Source organism: Aethalodelphis obliquidens, unplaced genomic scaffold (assembly GCF_003676395.1).
Source record: "Aethalodelphis obliquidens isolate GAN/ISIS:26980383/991018 unplaced genomic scaffold, ASM367639v1 scaffold23, whole genome shotgun sequence".
NCBI lineage: Eukaryota > Metazoa > Chordata > Mammalia > Artiodactyla > Delphinidae > Aethalodelphis > Aethalodelphis obliquidens.
Window position 1 is genome coordinate 4,133,341 of NW_020837967.1, and position 17,702 is coordinate 4,151,042.

Below are 17,702 nucleotides of genomic sequence, written 5' to 3' on the forward strand. Positions count from 1 at the left end.
AGAAAACAGAGTTTTATGATGATTAGTGGTAGTAGCAACTTATTCAGAAGAATACGCTGGGAAAAATATTTAGAATAGTAATTGCATGATGCGATAAAAGCTTGTTTATCTCCACCCCACTACTTCAACTTTAGGTGTACTTGGTGGAGACAGGGGATGGGAATAAACCTCCTCTATTACATTAGAGCAGCTTGTATTACACAGAGTTTGAATCAACTGGCCCAACTGAACTAACGCTTTTTTTCCCCCCACTTGTTTGTTTTTTAAACTAGTACATAGGCGGCCTGGATGACTTCATATTCTCTATAAAAACTCAGAGTTATTAACCATTGAGGTGTGTGGGGAAGTTGGGTGCAGTTTTCTCAATCAAAAGGTAAAACTAACGCAACTTTCATGTTACTATATTTATTGACATTTTGTGGCTTCAAATGAATATTATTTTCAGCACAGAAGAAGAGAAAGCACTATGTTTTTGTGACTGCACGAATCCATCTTACTCAAAGTAAATTACCAGCTTTTACCTTTAGAAGTTGTATTCTTGCATGTCTACCCGGATAGCTGCACAAAGACATAGTCTTCTTAGGTTCACATCTTTATGACATATTAAATTCACTGCATTGGGATGGATTCTAAGAAAATGCCAAGGAGCTCCTGGATAATTAGATACCGTTAGGTGTTGAATAATTTTTCTCTTTCATTTCACATTATTGAACAATTTTTTGACTGCTACGTTTGAAAATTTTGATCCTATCTACCTCCCTAAAGCTTTTGAGATAATTTTTAAAAATATTGCTGTATGTATGTTTGAGTATATTCAAATTGGACGCCAACTACTGGTTCTCTAAACCTATATACCAGACCTCAGAAGGTTTCTAAGGAAAGGGATCACCGTGTTTTGGGGGTGCTATGGTACAGATTCCTCTCTCTATTCTTCTTGGACATTTTGTTTTTCAATATGAAATCTATTGAAATTAAGCTGGGTTTCCCAAACTTGCCCAACATAAGCATCACCTGGGAAACCTTAAAAAATGCCTATGCTTAGGAGTTTTCTTTAGAGATTTTGATTCCATAGGTCTAAGGGCAGTGCTCAGGAATATATATTTTTAAAAAGCATCCTAGGAGGTTCTTAGGCTTAAGCAGGTTTGAAAACAGTGCTACTGAGTAAAGACCAGAGTCCTTATATCCTCAGAAATGAGATAGTCACACAGAATTTAGCTGATTAATTGAGTTAGCTTAAAATAATTTTTAAATAAAAAAATTAAACATTCTACACGTGTCATAAAATTGGGGAAAAAATTCTTTCCTTTTGATCTTTGCAAAACCATAAGTTCTTGGAAGGATATCCACTGACAGCATCAGGAACTATACAACCACACAACTGATTCTGCCTACAGTTACTATAGTCGAAACAGTCCCAGACTGGATGTTAAAATGACCAAATTCCCTCAGTCATTTGCCTCGCGGTCCAGACATCTTGGCAGAAACAGACTCAATGGTGATTTTAAGTTTTATTTGATACTATTATGCTTAGTTTATCATCAAAAGCATGGACACTGGGAGATTTGTTTGCATAATTTTTAATCCCTTGTGAAAATCTAGAATTACTACGGTGAAGAATAGAAATGGCTCTGCCTTCCTGGGTGACCTATACTGAGCTGCTGTTTCTCTCTCCTTAGCCCTCTATTGTGAAATCGTGGCCAAGCTTGTTTTTCCTGCCTAAGTTCACCACAGCCAAGCCCACGTGGAGAGATTAAACCGACTTCCTTAAAGCGCACAGAAAAAGTTGACTGGCTGTTTTCTTCTCAATTTTCACAATTTTATGAGTCTTTAATAAGCATTTTCTCAGAGCTTGTCAGTTTCTGCGTGTTTTAAAATCATTTTTACTAGCGACTTCCAAAACACACCCATGTTCGAAGTCTGTGCTCTCAGCCATGTTTTTGCAGGAGATGTGTAACCAAAGATGCAACGAGGAGAGACAGCATTTCACTTTTTTCCTGGCTCTAAACCACAGGGAGAAAACAGGAGGCCTTGCCTGTTTCTTCCTGTTTGGGGTTATATAAGTTGTCGAAGTAATGTGGTTCCAACATGCAGGTGCTTTAATGTCATTTTGTTTCCATACAGAAAGCCTCCTCAGAAATACGGTTTATGGTAAACCTGGGAAAGTAAATTCTCCAAGTCATAAGAAGGATTGCATGACTTCAAAAAACAAAATGAAACAACAACAAACTTTGCAAAACTGTTTAGAAATGACTATGGAATTCTAGTTGCTGAGAATAGATTGGGCACTGGGATTTTTGTGTGCAGGCACATGACAAATTAGTATAATGATATAATGATTTGTATACATCTTTTCTTTGCGTGGAGGGTGTTTAATTTACTGAAATGTAAGCTCGTGATTAAGATCTAAGACTTTTCATTAATAACTTTCTGATTCTTCAACCCACTTCTAGAAGCAATCCCTTACCTTTGGCCCGCTGGAGCTCTCGCAAAAACTAATTATCACAGTTCCAAATGAGTTCCGAATATGTCATTATTTAACCCTTCTCTAACTCAAAACATCCGCTAATCGCTTAATTGCATCATTTACTGGGCATTTGAAAAGTTGAGTTTAAAGACCTAATAACCCCCTTTGTACCTTTTTCTCTTTGACAACACTTCAGATACGTAACCGTAAGGAAATAAAGCTATTAAGGCCGAATTAATAAAGAATAGACTCATATGAAGTAGCTTCTCTTTTATAAGCTTTATAAGCTTATAAAAAGCATAGACTTTCTCCCCCCTCCAATCAATATTTAAATTAATCGGTTCCTTGCTCATTAAACAATGTTTTCAATAAGAAGCCATATTTTGACAAAGGGAGGGGAAGACTCAAGTTACATAAAGATTTGCTAAATTATTTTTATCATGCATATATATTTTTACTTTATTTTTATGTGTATGAGTTTTTAAAACAAAACTGTAGTGCTACTTTGTGACATTTAGAGTTGAATTTCTTTCTGCCCTCGTGGAACTGAACTTAAAGTTGTTCCTTCTGCTTTGCCTTTTCTGTATAAGGTTATAAAACACATAGTCCAGCAAATGGGAGACCAAGTCACTGAAAAATACCCAATACCTAGAATGAATGAAAACGGAAAATGTTTATTTATGCTTAATAACTTGTTAACTGAGGGAACTGATTTCCTTTATCAAGGCAAAAATAAAAATTCATATTTAGAAAAATGTACTTTCTCTGACTGCACAGATCAAAAGCAAGCAAGACATATATTTTTGAGAAATATCAAATTATGTGCCTGCATCCATATTCTTATATAAAGGTACAATATATGACAAAACAGGTTAAACAAACTTTTGAATTTTTCAGTGCTACTACACGTGCTGTCATGTAAATTAGTATATATTTATTTACTTCGTACTGATAATATTTTTACTTTACACATTGTAAAAACTGTTTTATATTTGCCTCAAGTTACGGATTTGAAATGATGCAATAAAAAGTCAATCTATATTTTAGTAATTACTCTCTTTTGAACGACTTTTGGGGGAATAGTGTAAGATAAGATCATTTCATCCAAAGAAACGTGAATAAAGTAAAATTTCTTACGTGAGGTTTGGTGAGACTTTTTAAAATTAAATAGGGACAGAATCCTTCTATGTTGACTTTTAGATCCAGGATACCGCACTGAGATGAATTTTTCTTTTTTGTCTGTTCCTCTTTTAATTAATACTGATCATCACCATTATTATTGAAAAATTGACGTTCCTAATACGTGACCTTTTACAGAACTTTCCTTGTACATCAGGGGATGGGCCTGAGTGCTGGTGACCTGTTCTATTGCGAAGACCTCTTCATGTCAGTGTGGCCTGGACTCTGACAGTTTTTGCCTCATGACTAGTGATTCAGGTCTGACTATTCTTCAATTTCTTCTGTGGCAGAACTTCGGAACTTACCTTTTAACAGTTAACATTGAAATAAGGACACTATTTCTTTCCATTCAATCGAACGGGGAAAAGAATGACAAAAAGGAAAATTGAATCAAACTACCTTGTAGAAATTGGATGATTTCACTGCAGCTGGGATTGACTTTCATAGGATCCTTCTAAGCTCTTCATTGTACGGTGAGGGGAAGGATTTTAGCTGCAAAGCAGTTATTTCTCCCAACATCGTGGGATCTAATAGTTTAATGCATCCTACGAGAAAGACAACGATAAAGATATAATTTGGCATCATTGTAGCCAACTTTACTACCCTTCCTAGTAGTAAACCTATTTATATTTTTCAGTATCTTTGAAACTCAGGTCCAGTCTGTGAGAGTCAATTCCTCAGGCAGATCTTTAGAATAAGCGATCATTTCCCAAGGCGAAAGGGTCGGACTTGGAGAACTAATTAACCTGTAGTCATAAGCCTGACGGAATGAATCCGAAATGCGAACCACGTCGTGGACAAGGACACAAAATGGAAAGTGTCACCGAGACCAATCTGGTAGCAGTGATTCAACGCATACATATCCACTCATCGCCCCGGACCAAAACACACCGAACCCTCCCAAAAATTCACTCTCAAGGCATGCACATGAAAACAAAGAGAAACCCAAGACTCACAGTTCATTTGAATTCACAAGGGAACATTTTCGGGATGAATGTTGCTTTGACGTTGCCTTATTGATGCAGAGGGAAGCCAAACCTGTTTTTAATTGCAAAGCCAAATGGTTTATGCATGGGCTCTGCCATGCTTGTGAGAACATGTCGCTTTTATAGCCCCCTCCCCCCTCCAGGAGCACGAGACGAGGCTTGCCGGCCCTGTGTTTGAGCAGGGTCACATTGAAAAGGAGAAGCCTTCAGGTGTTTTTCAAGGGGTTGGGGGGGGGGGAATGTCAATCTGTCAGAGATGTCACTATAAGTGGATGTATCTGCTTATCTGTTACCACTTGCTAATTACGGATTTGGGCGATAATTGTCATAAATCTTGCCACAAAATGCGCTATCAAATGCATTTTCCGGGAGTAGAGGGTGATGTGGGGAGAGGGATGGAGGTAGACTCTAAGTTCTTGGGATCAAGAGACCACAAAGCCTGGGCTGTAGAACTGTTTCATATTCCAGTGAATACGCATATTGTTGCATGTGTCAGGTCGCTCCAGGCAACATAGCTGGCATTCCATTATAGGAATGGTGAGTGTACACAGAACAGAGTCTGTCAAGAAGTTTCTCTTCATATGGCCAAAAAAGGCCTTCAGGAATACTCTGTCCTTCTTAGAGCTGTCCTGGAGAGGGCTAAGAAAGAAAACCAAATAAATAACTGATAAAATAAGGAGCAGACCAATCACAGCGAAGTGAGACCTTGGAAAACATTTTGAGATGAGTCTTAAATATTTGTTGTTCCAGAGATGACTTACAGATAAGGAAGACAAAAGCCTGAAAAGAAGGCCCATGGTTCGTGAAGAAAAATTGATGCTTTTCTGCAAAGAGTTGGCAATAAAAGAAAGTGTAACCTAAAAATAGCATCTGCTTCTGTATCCAGTTCTTGAAGGTATTGCCACCAACAGCTGCTGACTCATTAACGGTCACTGTCACCTTATCTCTTCCCAATCTCTGCTCCTTCTTCTCTCATCAGCTCTCATGAACACACACACACACATACACACACACACACACACACAGCTTAAAATATTAATTTCACACAGTTTGCAACATGAATCCAAAGGCTGAGTGTAAGAAGCCCATCCTCCCCTTAGAGGAGGAAAGAACTGTAAATTGGTACCTTGGGCTGATATTCTAGGAAAGACTGAGTTTTCTTAAGGGCAGGACATGGACTTATGATCCTTCTGCCTCAAAGTAGATGCTCACTAAATATTGAGGAATAAAGGATTCTTCCCCGAAATGCCTTCCTCGGAGAAGTAGAATTTTAAGAGACAATGAGTACCTGGCCATCAGGGTCTCAGGAGCGCTGCTGGACGCTGATGCTTACCACTCCTTGATGTAATCAGGCAAGCAGCTCTTGGCCTGTTAGAAGGGAAACATAGAATTTTTTAAAAATGCAATAAATAAGAAAATGCAGTCCCTACCTATAAATATCCTATGTTCAGATGCAGACCACAGATTCTTTTTTTGTTTTGTTTTGTTTTGTTTTGTTTTTGGCGGTACGCGGGCCTCTCACTGCTGTGGCCCCTCCCGTTGCGGAGCACAGGCTCCGGACGCGCAGGCTCAGTGGCCATGGCTCACGGGCCCAGCCGCTCTGCGGCATGTGGGATCCTCCCGGACCGGGGCACGAACCCATGTCCCCTGCATCAGCAGGCGGACTCTCAACCACTGCGCCACCAGGGAAGCCCCAGACCACAGATTCTAAGTAAATATATGCCAATTTCTCTATTGACTCATGTGCACATTGAGCAGTAGTCATTGGCCAAGGCTTAGGAGTGACTGGTTCGTACAGTTTCAAAGCAATAGGAGCCTGGAGCAGTCTAGGCCAGCATCCAACACAAAATGCTCTTGGGTTACCCACCCTTTTGCCCACCGCCCACTCTACGCACATAGATTGGTTTAACTGTGAATAAGAACACTGTCATGTGCATACTTTGCCTACATCTTCCTCCCAGCCTTGAATGTCCACCCTTTACTTCTCATCATAGACTAGAACAACTTATTTCAGGCTCCAGCTCTTCCATGAAATCTTCTCAATAAGAGAAACAAGGTGGATAGTCATAGCGCTTAGCCACTTCAAGGAACAGCCTTCTCTAGTCTTTATGTGCTCTTAACTAGACAGTCAAAGGATGCAACACTGATTTGGAAACTAATAAACTCCTTGAAGACAGGAATAGCAATACATATCAGTTACTCATTATGAATCTAAAAAATATTGGCTAATATTATAGAAACGCCATGCGCTCTCTGCGGGGTAGTATTATCACATGTATTTAACACAAGGAGGAAACTGAGGCTCAGAAAACTTGAGTGCTTTGGCTAGAGGCATTTGCTAGAAGCCAATCTAGGAATCTGGTCTGTAGAAGTCTATACTGTCATTTATGTCTTCCATTTCCCTCTGACATAAGTGGCATGATAGACTGAGAAGTGTCATGGGAAGGAAGAAGGGGTTTGTTGTTTGTTGCTAGGACATGTTTCTTAGGTAGAATCAAATTATTTGCCCTTGTATTTAGTTCAACAGAATAAGGAAAAGACAAGAATATAGTTCTCTCCTCTACAATTACGGACTAAGGAAGAATAGGTTTTATTATGTATGTTGGGGGAAGTGCATGCAGGTGGGTGAGCAGGTGGGCATTGGGAGGACGAGATGTAAATTAGTTTACTGATGTCGGTGATCGGCTGCCGTCTGCAAGGCCCCAGGTTCAGGGTCTGGACGTGACAAGATGAATGACACCAGTTCCTCGACTTCATCATCCAAGAGCTACTAATGGTCCAGTGAGGAAGGGAAAATGCAGGAACCAAGCCAACGTTGAATAAGAAGTGATGTAGTGAAGCTCACTGAGGACTCCCGGAATACAGAGGAAGGTGATTTAGTCCAGCCAAGGTGAGGGAGGTGTAGGGAATGAAGTAACAGGTATGATGGATCCAGTTGCTTCAAAGCAGTGGGAGGATAATTGGTCTTGCTTTCCCAAACACACCAGGAGTTCCCTGGGCTGAGTGTGACTCAGGACACATGGGAGTGAACTCAAACAAGAAAGGGGGGGCTTCCCTGGCGGCGCAGTGGTTGAGAGTCCGCCTGCCAATGCAGGGCACACGGGTTTGTGCCCTGGTCCGGGAAGATCCCACATGCCGTGGAGCGGCTCGGCCTGTGAGCCACGGCCGCTGAGCCTGCGCGTCCGTAGCCTGTGCTCCGCAACGGGAGAGGCCACAACAGTGAGAGGCCCGCGTACCGCAAAAAAAAAAAAGAAAAGAAAAGAAAAGAAAGGGGGATGCCTCAGAAACCCTCTCGCTCTCGGGCACGTGCAAGTTGTCAACTAGGGCTGCTACTGGGCAGATCCAGTGCAAAATAAACACGAAGAGCCTCGTTCAAAAATCAGGAAAAAAGTGTCATTAAAGGCATAAAATATAAAGCTTTTTCCCTTTCTTCTACAGACTCTCTCTCTCCACTGGTCATGTTGTTATTTGCTATTTAATGTCATTCTAGGTAAAGAGAACATAAAAAATTTAAATTATTAGCATGAATTTTACCATTCGTCTTTATATTGTGCAATGCCAGTTTTCAGTGCAAGTATAAGAGCATTTGACCAGTATGCACCAAATTACATAATGAATATTTCATCACTCACATATGCGTATGTAGCTTACTGTTTCTATTTTACTTTTTGACACGTACACATTCTAGCAACATAACTTGCTTACCTTGTACTCTCCTTCAGTCTCTCTGAATTCCATACATCATGGGCCACAAATTTGCTACCTTTTGAGGTGACAAGGGATGGAGGAAACCTCTGCTCACATATATTCTCCATTGTCTCATTGGATGCCACTTACAAAACACCCCTTCCAAGACAAAATTATTAAGATTTCAAGAAAGCGACAGCAGAGCCTGTAACCAAGCACAGGGTCCTTCTGAGCATGAGGCTGGGGTGAAGGTACAGCTTTGCCAACCCATGACCGTAGCTTTCCTGTCAACACAATTTCATCTTGGACAACAAAGCAAGGTCAAAAGATCAAATAGGAATTCTCTGCTCTTTGACTCTTAGGCTGAGAGATCAACCATCCTTTATCTTGCAAAAATCCAAACCAGGAATACACACTGATTATTCAAAAGGAAAGATAAATCATGGCCAACATTTATTAAGACGGACTTGAGCAGGAGACCAGCTAGGTGTGCACACACAGATTTGACCCTCCTGTCCATCCTCTAGGTTTTTCGCCCTGGATGGCTTGAATTTTCCTCCTTGGTAACAATAGGGTAAGGAAAGAGTGAAGGTCTCCTGTCTCTTTTTCCTGAGAACTCAGAGGACAAGATGAGGAGGACCCTGTGGTATGGAGAAGAAGGGAGATCTAGGAATATGCTACACTGCTTTCCTTTCCTCAAAATCCAACATCCTTGCATAAGCTGATCTTCCTAGGCTAGATTTCCAACCACAGGCTCTGTCCCAAGCAACTTTTGGTTCAGTTTCCTCCTGGCCAATCAGTCTCTTTAATTTCATGTTCCAGTATACTGTATACATTTTCCTGAGCTTTCAAACCCTCTGGTGCTCAAATCTCAATTGCATTATCCTTGAATATTCCACTTTTTTATAGATGTTGCCCATTCTCTTCTAATGAATTTTTTCTAGAACATTGATTTGTCCTGGTTTTATTCATCACCGGCTTTGTATTCTGCATTTTGAAGAGGCAGCAGAGTATGATCTTACTCATAATAATACAATTAGTTAATATTTATTCAATGCTTATTATGTGCTAGGCACATTTCTAAACATTTTACATATGTCAAATCATTGAGATACTCACAGGTCTGTGAGGTTGGTATTATAGCGAAAACTATTTGAAGGGCCTTCAGTCAGGGTAAACCCTGGTTCAGCTGTACATCAGCTGGGAGACCATGGGCAACTCACCCTCTCTGTGCCTCAGTCTCTCCATTGATAAAATAGTGGCTGCCTCATCATGTTGTTGTCCTAAATGAGATAAGACCAATCAAATGCTTAGAATGATGCTTGGCACGTAGTAGCGTTCAATAAATTTTAGCTATGATTATTATCTATTTTTACTCCTTTTCCTCCAGAAGGGGTTTTCTGTTGAGTGGCTGTGTGCTTCTGGGATAGCTGTGTGATGCTTCTGGGCCTCTTTTTCCTCAGCACCAAAGCTGTAAAAACACGGGCTTCTGGTGAAGATTGAATGGAGGTAACGCATGGAAAAGGCTCAGTGCAGAGCTGGACATTGAGTAAATTCTTGTTAGTGATTATGAGTGTTTTGTTAAGGCATCCCTGCCTCATTCTCACAACCTCATTGATTCTTGACCAAGTGATGTTCCTTCTTTTTTAAAATTGAGACATAATTGACAGACAACATTGTGTAAGTTAAGGTGTATGGTATGTTGATTTGGTACATTTATGTATTGCAACATGATTACCACCTTAGCATTAGCTAACACCTCCATCACCTACCATTTCTTTTTTTTGTGGTGAGAACAATTAAGATTTCTTCTCTTAGCAACTGTGAAGTTTATAGTTACTGTATTGTCTTGTTGCGCATTAGAGCTCCAGAACTTGTTTATCTACTAGTTGCAAGTTCGTATCCTGAATTTTATTTTTCTTTAACCTTTAAAATACTGACAGCATCCTCCATGCAGTCTCCTGCTTAACATTTTTTCTCCCTTCTATCAAGAGTCTGAGCTCTGTTCAGTTTTTCCTTTCACCAGTTTCTCGTTTCCTCCCTTCTCATCAGTATAATACACTTGCATTTTTATAACACCTTGGTCTGGTACCTCTCACCACTCCAATGCTCTGTTTTCTGTTTGGGTCCAAGCAATGAGCTGAGTTTGCAATCAGTAGACGCCTTCAAGCGTTACCAGTGTGGCCAGCATTCCAAGGAAGCACCAGGGAGGATGTCAGGGGTGGAGAAGAAATTTAAAATATCAAAGTGCATTCAAAGGTGATGGTAGGTTTTTAACTTCCTGTCTTTAACTGAGATTTTTCTGCTCAATTTTGAATGTGTGAAATACAATGGTAACCACTAACATTGCTTTACCATCACTTTCCTTCATCTATTCTTCGTCATCAATATCTGCTATTTCCTCTTTCTTCTCCAAGTTAGGTCCCCCCGCCTCTTTTATAAAGTGAAGAAAAAGAAACCTCATTAGATATTTTCCTTAGTTTATTTTGAGGTTAGAATCTCTTTGTGTCTTTAACCAAAGTTTAAGCCAAGAGTTAAACTTTGCTTCTGTCTTTTGAATACTGTTACCAATTAATAACTATAATTCATACATTTTAAAATCCAATTCTTTACATTATATTTTAATCTACTTACCTTTTTTGAAACTCAGTTTTCCTTGGAGCAAAATGGTACAATAACACTTTATTGTGGAATGTGTTTAAAATGAATTAATTCAGGTCTATAAAGTGAATTGAATTCAACTGGAATACTTAAAGGCCACTTTGAGTAAAACTGTCACCATATTTTACAACTTGGAACATAATTCTTTCTCCAAAGCAGGTTAATTCATAGGTAGTAATTCCAGATCACTGGCTTTATCTACATAACTCCTCAGGCCCCATCTCACCTTTTCACCATCTCCAGGCTTCACTTGCTCAGACTTTACCAGCCATGGGTTTGTTGAGTCATCTAATTGAAGGACAGAGAGCCACTTTTTTCCCACACCCTCAAATTTATATTGTTAAGAGCATATAAATATCAAATTCATTACCAATGCACATTTAGGATTTACAAGGCAGCCTCATGAGAATGATATTTACAACCTTTACAGAGAACTTATATTCAACATATATCAACAGTTATAAAAACTGTTACGATATGGGAGAGCTCTCTCTTAGGAAGCACAGGCCTGGGTTTAGGTACAGTTCACCCAATATTCAATTAGGTGACCTTGTGTTGATGATACTAGAAGTGATAATATCACTTTTAGTATCTTTATAGGAATAGTGTGACAATTCATTAACGTAAAGTATGTGGGTGAAATGTTGTAACTCACAAATGACTAAGCCTATCACAAGTACAATTAGGACCATCTACTGTAATCTATATGTACAAAGCAAATTGAAGATCTGAATGAATTACCCACCCATCCCCTTTTTTTCCTGTCATGCTACCAACTGAGATATTGATCAGATATCTAGGACAGAGTGCTTTAAAAATATTTTTGGCTTGTACTTTCTCAATAAAACCTCAATTCTCTATTTCGGGTCTTATGTTCTATCAGTACCTGAAATATTTACTTCTGGAGTCTTGCTCAACTATTTCCAGGAAGAAAGAGTCCTATAAATGAATTCCGAAGTTATCTTCAACAAAATCTAACTTGTTCTTCTTTACATAATATAAATTCCATTTAGTTGTTAGTTTGTTCTTTCCAGAAGGGACGTTCAATCTAATTGGCCATTTTAGAGTGAAGATTCTTTCCCCAGAGAGGAGAGCAGACCTCTCCTTATCTCTAGTCCATGAGTTTGCATAAAAATAGTGGCAGTACAGCTGCTGGGAGGCCTTTCACGCTCCCCTAAAGGACTGTCCTCTCTGAATGTTGGTGTAGTCTTATCCAGACAGAAAGGCCACCAGAGGACAGGATGTGGAAACTCCCTACTCAGGAAATCTGTTTGTATCCAAGATTTTGGAAACTTCAATATCAGAGAACCTTGTACCAAGACAAGAAAGATCTTAATCATGTTCCTTCTTAAGTTTTTAAAAGCTTATTCTTGTTAGGGATATTGGAAACAAAGTGGATACTTCTGTCAACTCTGAAAATGTGTAAAATCCTTTTAATTTTATTTTTTTAAGCAAAGTAATTTTTTAAAAAGGGGGAGTGGTAGGGAAGAAGAAAGAACAAGACTCACCAAATTCAATAAATAGCACAGAGAACTCTGCTCAATAGAATCAATTTTGACAAGATAATTTCAATTTATGTGCAATGAACAGGAATTTGGGGACTAGGTGTGAAGGTCATCTGTCCCCCAATTATGACTAAATAAAATTCCATTGTATGTATATATATCACAACTTCTTTATCCATTCATCCATAGATGGACACTTAGACTGTTTCCATATCTTGGCTACTGTAAATAGTGCTGCTATGAACACAGGGGTGCAGATACCTTTTCAAGTTAATGTTTTTGTATCCTTCGGATATATTCCCAGAAGTGGAATTGCTGGATCATAGGGTAGTTCTGTTTTTAATTTTTTTGAGGAACCTCCATACTGTTTCCCATAGTGGCTGCACCAATTTACATTCCCACCAACAATACACAAGCGTTCCCTTTTCTCCACTTCCATGCCACTGTTTGTTATTGCTTGTCTTTTTGATGATGGTGGCTGGCCAGTTCTTGTCTTAATTCAAAAACAGGATTCCTAACATTATTCTATTTTCTGCTCATTCTTTTCAGTTGCCCACTCCATCTAGCCCACTCTCTCAACCATCACTTTTCAGGACCCACCCCCAAACCTACTGAAACTGTCCTTTAAAAAAAATCTTAGATGACTCTGATGATCACCTCATCTTTCAGTGTTGTTCCCGATCTTCTTTATTACCATGAGTTTCCACTCCCTGTATTTCATTTACCTGCACCTTCCAGTTATTGGGCAAGGGAGGAAAACATGGATAGACCAAGTGGTCAGATATCATGAGACAGAACAAGAAGAAGAAAGATTGGGCTGAAATGATCATTTCAACAGTGTGGAATCTGAGAAAAGGAATAAAAGATGGAACCAGCAGTCCACGGAGACACAGAACAAACAGATGATAGAAGCAGACGTCAGGGTACTGATTAGCAGAGATTTCATTTGGGAAAGTAATTTAGGCAGTGGTGGTGGTAGGGTTATAACACCTGCGGTTACTGTTACAGATTTGGGACTATAATTCATCTCTAAAGCAATCTCTTTAGCTTGAAGATAGGTCACTCGCAAAGTATTTATTTGTTTGCTGATCCATGTGTTCTATGCCAAGTAATTCTATGCAGAAGCGTTCTTTTCACTCCACATACATTTGCAGAAGTTCCTGTGTAAACATATTCTTTGTTACACACATGCCTATATTTATAATTTTACCTGTCTACATTTATAATTTTACCTTTCATTTTAACTGTAAAAATTTCAAATGATCCCGGGTCCCACAGCAAGGCTTATTGCTAATACTGTTCTCTGGGTTAATGTTAAGCCACTGACGAATGTTTTCTGGATGCCTCTGTCCAGTCAGCTGTGCACCCACTGAACAGTTGTGTGGTTTAGATTAGATCTCCCCAGTTTGTTGATGAGAATGTCAGGTAGGACAGAATCAAAGGCTTACAGAAGTCTAGAGAGATTACATCTATTGCATCCTTTTTATCTACAAGGCCTGTCACTCTATCATAGAAGGAAATTAAATTGGTTTGCCATGATTTGTTCCTCTAAAAGCCATGGTGGTTGCTACCCAGTCCGTTATGTTCTCCTAGGTGATTGCAAATTGATCATTTTGGTGATTTATCTTAGTAACTCCCCTGGCACTGTGTTTTAAGCTGACCAATATTTCTTTCTCCTTCTTTTAAAAATGGACTTGCATTTACCTTTTTCTCTTCTTCAAGTAGTTTCCTTGACATGTATACATTTAAAAAAAAATCACGGCCAGTTGAGGTCCGACAACATATTCTAAAACATTGGTTCATATATTGTTACAATCTGTCATTTGCGTAATTTTCAACAATTGACTATTAATTCAGCCTATATTAATTCATTCCATCTATTACTCTATTGAGTCACTTACTCAATGTTTATTGAGAATCTAGGACCTGAGAAAGCAATAAATATATCAACAATGAATTTATAAGCCCCTTGAGAAATTTATAGTCAAGCGCAGGAGACATACGGATAAAGAGATTATTATAATACAGTGCTGGAAGCAGTGTAATAGGGGTGAGTAAGACAGAACACCTACAATAGGCATTTACTCCAATAAATCAGGGAAGCTTCCCAGAGGAGGTAGTGTCTAAACTGAGTTCTCATGGCTGAGCTGGAATTCGTAGGTGTTAGGGAAAGTGATAGGAAGAGAAAGAGTAGGACAGACAGAAAGGGATTCTAGGCAGAGGGAATCAAATTTACAAAGATAAGCTGTGAGGATGTAGTGAGTTTGGGGACTCATGGCATGGCAGTTCAGTAGGATTAGAACAGAGACTCTCTGCTGCTAGGTACTGGCGAAGCAGGTCTGTGATGGAGGTGAAGAGGGTGGAGCTGGCAGACATGTAGATCTTGAAAGGCAACAAAGTCAGCTTGGGATTCTTCCCGAGAGCCAGGGAGGGTATTCAAGCCTCATTCAGTGAACTTTTAAAAGAGTGCCTATCGTTTTAATAACATGGATGGTCTTAAGTACCAGAAGGAGATAGAACAAAATTTTAGGGTATAGTCTCACTCCTAGAGTACCTTGAAAATTACTCAAAGAGTAAGTACTTATAGACACAATACAATTAAAATACAATGTTAAGTCATTTAAGGAAGGGCTCAATAGGTCTCTCAGAGGAGTCACTGGGATTTCAGAAAGAGCAATCTTGAGCTTGGGTTGACCTATTTTATTTAAATTAAGATAAAGTAAGAAGTAACTCTGACTTCAATTATTTGGGAAGGTTCCAAACAGCACACATTCAAATTATAAATGATACTGTATTCCTACAATTGTTCACTCCCAGCCGCAAACTTAGTTTGCCAATGTTCTTAGTCTCCATTGCCACAGCAGCAACTGAAAAGAAAAAGACAAAGGCAAGTACGAAAAGGGTTATTTTTTTGTTCTGCTAATGATAAATAGTTCAAACCAACCCCCCTGCTAGTTGGAAAAAACAGTTTTAAAAGTCTGCTTGAATGCACTGGAGAGAGAAATAGGAGATGGATTACTAAGCCAGGATTTGGGAGAGGATGAAAATTTAGGGTAATAACCTCAATATTGGGGGTTGTTTTTAACCCTACTGTTTTCCCTTCTTTCTCTCCCAAATATCAAGGGAGCAAGTAACACTTTTGACAGTCTTGCGAGGCTCAGAAACAGGAATTGATGAACAGATATGGACACCTGTGAACAACTCTTACACTATTGAAGATCCTGAGGGCTGCATCCTGGGAATATGGATGAATCAGGAGTAGGTTCTATAACCAGAGAAGCTCAGCTTTGTACCATCTCAGTCCACAATACCAGATTAAGAGTTTCCTGGAGTATTAGTGCTTCTGGGCATCTTTCAGACTTGAACAAATAGATCCTTTCTGGAGAAAGATGACATCAATCTTGGTCTTAAGTTTTTTCTAGAACAATCCGAACATGAGGAGATAAGACAACATGAAGGAAAACCAGCAGAGGCATCAGATAACAGAAATAAACCGTGGGTGCTGCAGATCCTGGAGTGTTGAAAGGTAGACGTTAGTGGAGCTTTACCTTCTTTGTTCAAAGAGATAAAAGATAATTGAGAACTTTGATAGAAAACTGGGAAATGTAGCAAGAATTCAAATAAAAATTCTAGACTCAAACTAAAGTATCTGAAGATGCTCATATATGGTTTTAATAGCAACTTATTTTTAGGTTAAATAGTGGTAAGATACAGCTGAAAAAAGATAAAAAGGATCATGATGCAGATTCAAGAAGCCCTATGAACTTGAAGTAAGATAACTAAAAGGAAAACCTCACTTAGGTATATCATAAAAATCTTACAGCCAGTCGCAGCCAGAGGGGACAGAAAGGAGACAGGTTGCCTTTAAAAGAATAACAATTAGATTCACAACTGAGTTCTCAATAGAAAAAAAACCCGAAAGACAATAGAATGATATATTTAAAGTGCTGAAAAAAATATAACTGGCAACCCAGGCATCTATACCCTCTGAAAGTATCTTTCAGGAGTAAAACATATTTTCAGACAAAAGTGGGGATAATTCATCATCAATAAAACAGCAAGATAGATCTACTTAAGATTGTCCTCCAAGTCGATGGAGTAATCAAAAAGAAAATAGATGTTTTGAATTGAATTCAAATGAAAACTCAGGATAAGTTTGTGAGATGGAGCCAACTGGAATTTAGAGGGAAACTTATAGCATTTAGCAACAAATTAAAAAGAGTTTACACGTTTTTTCAATTTATGGTAATTCCTTGAGTGGTATGTTTGTATTTTGTGTGTTTTCTATATATGTGTTATATTTTGCAATTAACTTTTTTTTTTAAGTGGTGGGAGGAAGGAAGCTACAAAAAATCAGGAGTATCTTAAGTGGAAGTGACCTTGGTGGTAGATTTCTAAGTAAGCCCTAAACTATCTTCTCCCCACACCAGCTGTTTGCTTTCCACCTCCTTCTGAAATATTACATGTAATTTCACCAATTACAGCTTTATTCTGGAATACTAAGTATCTTTTGTAAAAATGCAAATACCTCTGGTAGTTTGAAGGGCTGTCATCACAAGTCTCTTATTTCCAGATCCCAGAATTCTGCCTAACAAGCTTACAATGATTCATTTTCATTTTACAGGATAAATTGTATAAATGTACAGGATAAATTTCCTGAACTAAACAGGGACTTAGCTGTCATTTATAATATTGTTTCTGTAGAGATTAAATTCAGATTTAAATTCCAAAACAAAGTATTGGAATATGATCTATCTGTCATTTGGAGAATGCATGTAAAGGAGAATTGATAGGATTTGAATTTGGATTAACTGGACTAAAGTTTTATTTCTACAAATTATTAGCTACTTTTACTCTGAGAAAATTGTTATGCATTTATGAGACTCAGTTCCCTCCTTTGTAAAATGTGGGTATACATAGCTATCCCCAAAGATGTTATGGGGCTCAGATGAGAGAAGACACTATATAAAGGTGAGAAATAAAGATTTAAATTCATAACAGTAGGAATACAATTGGATGTAACAGATAAAACAGACTAATAAAAATGTCACATAAGACTAAACCATTACTCCATTTAGCTGGTATTCCACCTCTCACACTGTCAGTATTTTGAGCAACAGCCTCTTCATTAAATCCCTCTATTATTCTCAAAGTCTCAGAAAATATCCGTGGAGTATTTCTCACGTCACTTGTGTAAACCTTTATGAATCGATCATCTAT

At 38.7% G+C, this 17,702-nt stretch overlaps 1 long non-coding RNA gene across 3 annotated transcripts in view; it reads right to left on the reverse strand.

Moving 5' to 3' along the window:
• LOC113628264 (uncharacterized) overlaps positions 1–4,821 on the reverse strand; it is a 71,842-nt gene extending 67,021 nt beyond the window's left edge. The window contains exons 1-4 of one of the 3 annotated variants that reach the window (XR_003435958.1): positions 4,600–4,803; positions 4,043–4,188; positions 522–651; positions 121–122 (exon numbers count right to left, since the gene is read on the reverse strand). This is a non-coding gene — a long non-coding RNA (uncharacterized LOC113628264). Of the gene's footprint in view, positions 1–120; positions 123–521; positions 652–4,042; positions 4,189–4,599 lie in introns of all 3 variants that reach the window. The other 2 variants (XR_003435957.1, XR_003435956.1) reach the window with 2 other exon arrangements.
• Positions 4,822–17,702: the final 12,881 nt, after the last annotated feature.